Consider the following 8,927-nt stretch of genomic DNA (forward strand, 5'->3'; position numbering starts at 1 on the left):
CCCAACCCAAGGTTTGTTTTTTACAAAAAGCTAATGCCAAGGTGCTGTTTTTTTTTTTTTTGGTAGAGACAGAGTCTTAGTTTATCACCCTGGGTAGAATGCTGTGGCCTTATATAGCTCACAGCAACCTCCTACTTCTGGGCTTAGGTGACTCTCTTGCCTCAGCCTCCTGAGTAGCTGGGACTACAGGCGCTCCCCACAAAGCCCAGCTATTTTTTTGTTGCAATTTGGCCAGGATCGGGTTTGAACCCGCCACCTTTGGTGCACTGAGCCACAGGCACCGCCCCTAAGGTGCTGTTTTAAAACTTGGATTTATGTGGTAAAAATACAGTAAACAAAAGTAAGACTTAACTTCATTGCTCTTTAAACTGGAGATTTTTATAATGGGAATTAAATGGTATCAAGAGTTTCCCACCTGAAATAATCAAGCTGCTTATTACTTGTTATAGTTGCAATAAAAAGGCAAATTTGGCCAAGGACATTGGAACAAGAACATACTTGGTTTTTTAAAAATTTTTTTTGAATCTTATATATTACTGTACTTTATATTATTATTATTATTAGTATTATTTTTGAGACAGAGTCTTACCCTGTCGCCCTGGGTAGAGTGCTGTGGCGTCACAGTTCACAGCAACCTCCAACTCTTGGATTTAAGTGCTTCTCTTGCCTTAGCCTCCCCAGTAGCTGGGACTATAGGCGCCTGCTACAACCCCCGGCTATTTTTTTGTTGCAGTTGTCATTGTTGTTTAGCTGGCCTGGGCCAGGTTTGAACCTGCCAGCCTCAGTGTGCGTGGCCAGCACTGTAACCCCTGTGCTACAGGTGCCGAGCCAAGCCTTTATATTTTTTTAGATCATGGTTTCTGAACCTTGGCACTTTGACATTTTGGGCTGGATAATTCTTTGTTGTGGGAGGCTGCCCTATGTATTGTAGGATGTTTTGTGGCAGCAGTCCCCAGCCTTTTTGGCACCAGGGACTGGTTTCATGGAAGATAGTTTTTCCACTGATGGAGTGGGGGGAATTGTTTTGATTGAGTCTGAAAACGATTGATTTATTAGGGTCTCTGCAGTCAAACCTCTCTGCTAATTATAATCTGTATTTGCAGCCTCTCCCCAGCCCTAGCATCATCATTGCCTCTGCTCCACCTCAGATCATAAGGCATTAAATTCTCATAAGAAGTGTACAACCTTGATGCCTCGCGGGCACAGTTTACAGCAGGGTTCGTGTTTCTGTGAGAATTTAATAATGCTATTGATCTGACCGGAGGTGGAGCTCAGACCATGACATGAGTGAAGAGCAAATGGAGCTTTGCTCATTGGCCTGCTATTCACCTCCTACTGTGCGGCCTAATTCCTAATAGGCCACAGATAACTACTGGTCTGTGGCCAGGGTGGGGGTGGGTGGTTGTGTTATGGATGAAGAGGGTCCAGCTGCCTGTCACTGTCAGCCAGTATGCAGAGACAGGGATATAGGTCCACCAAACTATCAGAAGGCTGGTGATTCTAGAGAATAGTGACAGTAGCTTTTTTTTTTTTAGCGACAGAGTCTCACTTTGTCACCCTGAGTAGAGTGCTGTGGCATCACAACTCACAGCAACCTCCAACTTGTGGGCTTAGGCGATTCTCTTCCCTCAGCCTCCTGAGTAGCTGGGACTACAGTCGCCCACCACAATGCCTGGCTATTTTTTGTTTTTGCAGTTTGGCCAGGGCTGCAGGGAACCCACCACCCTAGGTATATGGGGCCAGTGCCCTACTCACTGAGCCATAGGCTCTGCCTGGCAGTAGTTTTTCTAAGACTATTCTATTCTTCCATTTCCACAAATCCCCCGCCCTTTTTTTTTTTTAAACAGATGAAGTCTCACTTTTGTTGCCTTCGGTAGAGTGCAGTGGCATCACAGCTCACAGCAACATCCTGCCCTTAGGCTTAGACGATTCTCTTGCCTCCGCCTCCCAAGTAGCTGGGACTACAGGTAACTGCCACAATGCCCAGCTATTTTTTGTTGTTGTTGTTGCAGTTTGGCCGGGGCCAGCTTTGAATGCTTCACCCTTGGTATATGGGACTGGCGCCCTACTAACTGAACCACAGGCTCCACCCCAAAATCACCATTTTATATGTAAAAGTTAAAAACAAAGACCACATTAACCCTTATTTTAAATAATAATCAGCATAATTCAGGGACCAATTATGACATTCCAATTCAGAAGTTAATTTCCTAAATCTATCCATCCAAACTACTCAAGATAGGCATCTTTAGGGAAGGAGAAAATTTACCAAAAAAATAAGAATGGGAGATAGGAGGTAAAAGTCACTTGGGACCTAAACCTACCAGATCAGCTGTGTCATGTTGGCACTAGCCTGACTGACTCCATCTTATTCTCACCACATGTGCTTTCAGTTGGGGACTGCAGTTTTGGAGTATTCTGATTTGTGAGATGCTGGTAGTATCCTCTCTAGTCAAGACAATAAAAAATATCTCCAGATATGCTCAGATATTTCTTGGGGGATAACATCGCTTTGATCAAGAATCACTGGTTTATATATATACTTTTGGTCATCCACTAGGATATATAGGAGATAAAGAGGTATGTGCTTTTTAGGGGTAGAGATCAAGGGTCAAGAGGAATAGTTTATCTTCATATTTTTATTCCTAAAACTTGCCATGAACCAGGAATGACTTATTGTCTATAGATGTTGAGCTTAAAAACTTAAAGTGAGGCTGCATGTGTGTAATCCCAGGACTTTGGGAGGCCAAGGTGGGAGGATTGCATGCAGCTGGGAGTTTGAGACCAGGCTGGGCAACATAACAAGACCTCGTCTCTACAAAAAATTAGAAAAAAATAACCAGGTGTGGTGGTATGTGCATTTAGTTTAGCTACTCAGGAGGCTGAGGTGGGAGGAGAGCTTTGGCTTAGGAGTTTGAGGTTAGAGTGAGCCATAATCAAAGCACCACACTCCTGCTTGGATGGCAAAATGAGACTCTGTCTCTTAAAGAAAAAATGGGAAAGGAGAGAAAAGAATATATGTGGTAGAGATGAAAAAGAACTTTTGCTAATAAATTTGACAGCTTACATAAAAATGGTAGGACAACCTGGAAATTTACTTGTGATTTCTCTGCTTTTCTTCATGTGGTCTTCTTGTTTAGTTGTGGGATAATTCCATCTAGTGGACTAAGTATTGATGCAAAGATCATAGAAGGAGAACATTCTTATGCTACTGTTGAGAAGGAAGAGGATTAATAGTCTTTGAACTCTTAACAAACACTAAGTACTTTCTAGTAATTTACATATATTATTTCATTTTATTTATTTATTTTTTGGAGACATTTGCACTATGTCACCCTCTGTTGAGTGCTATGATGTCGTTGCTCACAGCAACCTCGCGCTCTTGGACTCAAGTGCTTCTCTTGTCTCAGCCTCCTGAGTAGCTGGGATTATAGGCACCTGCCACAACACCTGGCTATTTTTAGAGACAGGGTCTTGCTCTGGCTCAGGCTGGTCTCAAACCTATGAGCTCAGGCAATCCACCTGCCTGTGCCTCCCAGAGTGCTAGGATTACAGACTTGAGCCACTGCACCTGGCCTTATTTCCTTTTATTTTTTCATAACTTTTCTATAAGTAGGAATTAATCTGTATTATTTGCTCAGGGTTGTATTGTAAATGGTAGAAATTTGAATTGAGATTTGAACCCACACACGTGTTCTTCGTATTTGCTATGCTCTTTCTATAAACAGTCATTGACAATATTTCAGTCAAATTTCGGGATGAAAATGAATGTTATATTACATTCTTCTATTGTTATGTAAAGACAACAAATTATTCAGATTGTTATTGTGTGTAGGTATGTGGGCAGCTGTGACAAAGAGGTTGATATTGGGATAATAGCAGTAATTGGTACTTACTGAGCACTTATGTGTCAGGTACTGACGACCTTTTGAACCTTTTAATAACCTTTACAAATTGTGTTATGGATGTACAAATAATGATCCTCATATTCCTGTTTTACAAAAAGAGAAAACTGAAACAGAAGTGAAGTAATTTGTTCAGGGTCAAATGATGCTAAATGGTAGACCAAGCATTATAACCCATTCATCTAAACAACTCAGATATTAATTTAATGAGTATTTTTAAGGGAAGAATGGTGTGACAAACCTAATTATGCTGTCATTCTTTGGTTATAACTGGTTTCACATAGTATCTCATGTGAAATCAATTTTTTTTTTTTTTTTGAGACAGAGCCTCAAGCTGTCGCCCTGGGTAGAGTGCCGTGGTATCACAGTGCAGTCTCCTGCCTCAGCCTCCCAAGTATCTGGGACCACAGGCACCCGCCACAATGCCCAGCTGTTTTTTGGTTGCAGCCATCATTGTTGTTTTGGCAGGCCTGGGCTGGATTTGAACCCGCCACCTTAGGTGTGTGTGGCTGGTGCCTTAGCCACTTGAGCCACAGGTACCGAGCTGTGAAATCAATTTACTGCATAGACCACATCTCTAAAAGTGTTGTCACACATTATAAGTGGAGGATTTTTGGTGACATAGAAGGTAGTTGTATATTGTGCAGCCTCTAAGTTTATTGCTTATGAAAACGTAAGCTTGTCTAGCTTAGTTAGTATACATCATATTTATGTTTAAGCTAATATTCTCTTGGACGTGATTATTTGGGCTTGGAGTTCCTTCAGTGTTTTATGGCTAATGAGAGCATGTATCAGAGAGAAACACCCTAAGAAACTGTTGTCTTCCAATAAACCTGGAACCATTAATTCTAAAGATTTCTGATGATTCAGATATAAACATTTTTGAGCACTACCATAAAATGAGAGATTTTAGGCTTTGAAGTTAGGATTACTTAGATTAATTGATAGATTTTAGTTATTTTTAGAGCTTTTAATTCTTACAAAATGTTATACTCAATTCGGATTTTGATAGATCACTGATACGAAGGACTGTTGATAACTTCATTCCATCTTTTTATTCTATTGGTACAACACAGATATATCATTATGCATGTATTAAAAATATGAAACCTGTATGTGTTAAAGGTGCTTCCAAGTGTTGCTGGTTGATTGTTTTATTTTAGAACACATTTACTGAATGCCTCATGCATGTCTCTACCAGGGTGGGCCCTGGATATACAAAAACAGTAACACCATGATACTCACTCTGGAATTTTAGTTTTTTAGGGAGAAAAACACAGACTTTCTTGTGTGATTAAGTACTATGATTAAAGATGATAGAAATAAGGCATTGGGGTGCTTTGGGAGTATTCTGTGATTATGATGGAACTTTGGCAATAATTTAGTTTTTAATGTTTTAGTAGTTTTACAGTATCCAGTATTGATAGCTTAGATGCCATTTAAGTTATAATTAATAGGACAACATAAAACTATAGGAACATTTGATTCAAGAAAAATTATGTTTTGGTGTATAGGGTGCACATTATGGGGTATAACAAAGGTATAACAAAAGTATTACCTTTGATTTATTATTTTTTTTCTCTTTGTGATAAAGCAAGCATTTCTCCCATCCAAGTACTAACCAAGCCCGACCCTGCTTAGCTTCCAAGATTAGAAGAAATCGGGTGCGTTCAGGGTGGTATGGCCGTCGACAAAGCAAGAATTTCTAACTTTGATCATCTGAGATTAGGAAGGGAATTCAAGGATAGATGTCAAAAGATTTATGACCTACTCCAAAATAGTATGTAACATATTTTATGTATTTATTGTTTTAGCAGTGTTGTCAGTATTCTCATTCCAGTGATACTGATAGAAGTTTCATAGTGTGAAGTGGGATGTATTTTAAAACAAACATGGATTTGAATTCTGCCTTTTCCATTTGTACTTTTTTTGGGTACTGTGACAAAATACTTAAAACTTTCATTTTTTTTCTTTATTTTTTTGAGACAGAATCTCATTTTTTCACCCTTGGTAGACAGACCATTTTTTCACCATGATGTCACAGCTCACAGCAACCTCAAACTCTTGGACTCAAGTGATCCTCTTGCCTCAGCCTCCCAAGTAGCTAGGACTACAGGCGCCCACCACAACACCCTGCTAGTTTTAGAGATGGGGTGATCTCACTCTTGTTCAGGCTGGTCTTGAACTGAGCTTAAGCAATCCACTCACCTTGGCCTCCCAGAGTGCTAGGATTACAGGAGTGAGCCACCCTGCTCAGCTCCAAATTACTTAAACTTTAAGCTTTCTTTTGCATATGTATGGCATATAGACATTGTTGGGATATAGGAGATGTTCAGTAAATAGAATTGCTTTTACTATTATTGATACTTATGTGCAGAATTCATATAAATATTTGTTTAAATGTTTTTATTTCCCATATTCTTCACTCACTAAAGAAAACTTGGAACATGTAGAAAAATAGCAAGAAGATGGATCAGCATCCACATCATTCTTTAAATTTTAATTTTTTCCCTTTTTTTGAGATAGTCTTACTCTGTCCCGTGTAGAGTGCTGTGGTGTCGTAGTTAACAGCATCCTGAAACTTGGGCTCAAGTGATCCTCTTGTTTCAGCCTCCCAAGTAGCTGGGACTATAGAAGCCCATGGCAACACCCAGCTGTTTTTTCTCTTTTTAGTAGAGACAGGTTTCACTCTTGCTCAGGATGGTCTTGAACTCTGGAGTTCAAGCAATCTACCTGCCTTCTCCTGGAGTGCTAGGATTGCAGGCATGAGCTACTGTGCCTGGCCCACTTTTTTTGAACATGGTTGTAGTCTTCTTATACACACATCTACATATATATATGTATAATTTTGTATTCTGTTCTCTTCAATTTAACATTGTAGATGTTTCCTGTGTGGTCTTCACAAGCATATTTTTAATGCCAGTCTTTGGGATATATTAATTGATTGGCACTTAATAGTTTACTTATTTAAGCCGTTATGTGGTATAGATATTTTATACATACATATATCAATTACAATTAATGCTGTTGCAAATAACTTTTTGCTGAATTCTTTTCTGTAGAGGTAAATATGGTACAGGCAGCCCCCAGGTTATGAAGCAGATAGGCTCTGTAGGTTTGTTCTTATTTTGAATTTGTATGTAATTTGGAACAGGTCCATTTACCTATGACCCTGTAATAGCCTCCATTTGTAAGTGCAAGTCACATCAGTTCAATGTTTGTAACCCGGAGACTTTAAATGTGAGTTGTATGTAAGTCAAATCAGGGACAGCCTATACTTAACTATATAACTGAGTTATTTTTACATATACTTTTGAGTTTGAAAACCAAAACTGAGTCATCTTTTAGTTTATATTCTTAAGGTTTTGTTTTTGTTTTTGTTTTTTTTTGAGACAGAGTCTCACTCTGTTGCTCAGGCTGTAAGTGGTGTGGTGTCAACCTAGCTCATAGCAACCTCAAACTCCTGGGTTCAAGCCATCGTTCTGCCTCAGACTGCCACAATGCCCAGCTAATTTTTCTATTTTTGGTAGTGAAGAGTTCTTTTCTTGCTTATGCTAGTCTTGAACTCCTGACCTCAAGTGATCTTCCTATCTTGGCCTCTCAGAGTGCTAGGATTATAGGCATAAACCACCATATCTGGTCTATATTTTTAAGATCTTGAATAGCAAAGCAAACAACAATAATAATTAGCTCAAGAATAATAATAAAAAATATTATTTTGAAGGAATTAAGATGAATGTATTTGAAGGCCTGGCTCCATGGCTCACACCTATAATCCTAGCACTCTGGGAGGCCATGGCTCACGCCTGTAATCCTAGCAACTCTGGAAGGCCCAGGCAGGTGGATTGCCCCAAGCTCACAGTTTCCAGACCAGCCTGTGCAACAGCAAGACCCAGTCTCTAAAAATATCTGGGCATTGTGGTGAGCACCTGTAGTCCCAACTACTTGGGAAGCTGAGGCAAGAGAATCACTTGAGCCCAACAGTTTGAAGTTGCTGTGAGCTGTGAGTTGCCCTACCACTCTACCAAGGGAGGGTGACAAAGTGAGACTCTGTCTCAAAACGAAAAAGGAAGCTGAGGCAGGTAGATCGCCTGAGCTCACGGATTCAAGACCAGCCTAAGCTAGAGTAAGACTCCTGCCTCTAAAAATAGCCAGGCATTGTGGTGGGTGCCTATAGTCCCAGCTACTTGGGAGGCTGAGGTAAGAGGCTCGCTTGAGCCCAAGAGATTGAGGTTGCTATGAGCTATGATACCCCTGCACTCTACCGAGGGTGACAAAATGAAACTCTGTCTAAAAAAAAAAAAAGGATGAATGTGTTTGGTTGTAAAGGCTATTTATAGTTTATGAAAGTTCACTTAACAGAGGACATTGACATTTAAAGTTGTGAGCTTGAAGGAGAATGAAATGCAATATTTCAGTTTGTCTGCAATTTTCATTCTCTGTATTCTGTGTTGCTTTCATTCTCACTCTGTTCTCTACATTCTGTTCCATGTTTTGTTTTGTTTTATTTTGTTTCTTGGCACACTTTTATGCAGGGCCTTGTAATATCTGGGGGTGGATTCTGGACCATCTGGAACTTTAGAACAGTTCAAAAATGTAACTCTTTTGACTCTACTTTAAGCCATACTTGTTTGAAATGTCCTGGTTTGTCTCTGTGCTTGGCAGATTTTCTTTCTCCTTTATACCCTCACAGCTTTTTATGACTAATTTCTTCCTCGGCACAGGAATTTTAATAGTGCCAATGTTTGTAGATTAAAGTGGACAAGACTTGTTTTACTATAACCTTACCAAAAAAACTCTCATAAGGAAAACTTTATAAAACATTGTTTTTAAAAATAACTGTATAATTGACATAAATATTGGTAAATATTTAAAGTATTTAAAAATTGAATATTTTTAGGTGCTAATTATGAGGCTATTAGGAGAGGAAAGTGTATTCTACAAATTGTAAATTTACTTAGTTGATTTATAGCCTAGTTTTAAAAATATTCCATGTGTCCAAATTAATAATTATTTTATTTT

The 8,927-nt window shown here is 39.3% G+C and overlaps 1 protein-coding gene across 1 annotated transcript in view; it reads left to right on the plus strand.

Annotated features, from left to right (window-relative positions):
- Positions 1 to 8,927, plus strand: part of EPS15 (epidermal growth factor receptor pathway substrate 15) — a 166,378-nt gene that overhangs the window by 10,892 nt on the left and 146,559 nt on the right. The gene's annotated exons all lie outside the window — the stretch shown is intronic.

The sequence above is a fragment of the Otolemur garnettii genome, unplaced genomic scaffold, assembly GCF_000181295.1.
Source record: "Otolemur garnettii isolate 467f Iridium unplaced genomic scaffold, OtoGar3 scaffold00159, whole genome shotgun sequence".
Taxonomy (NCBI): domain Eukaryota; kingdom Metazoa; phylum Chordata; class Mammalia; order Primates; family Galagidae; genus Otolemur; species Otolemur garnettii.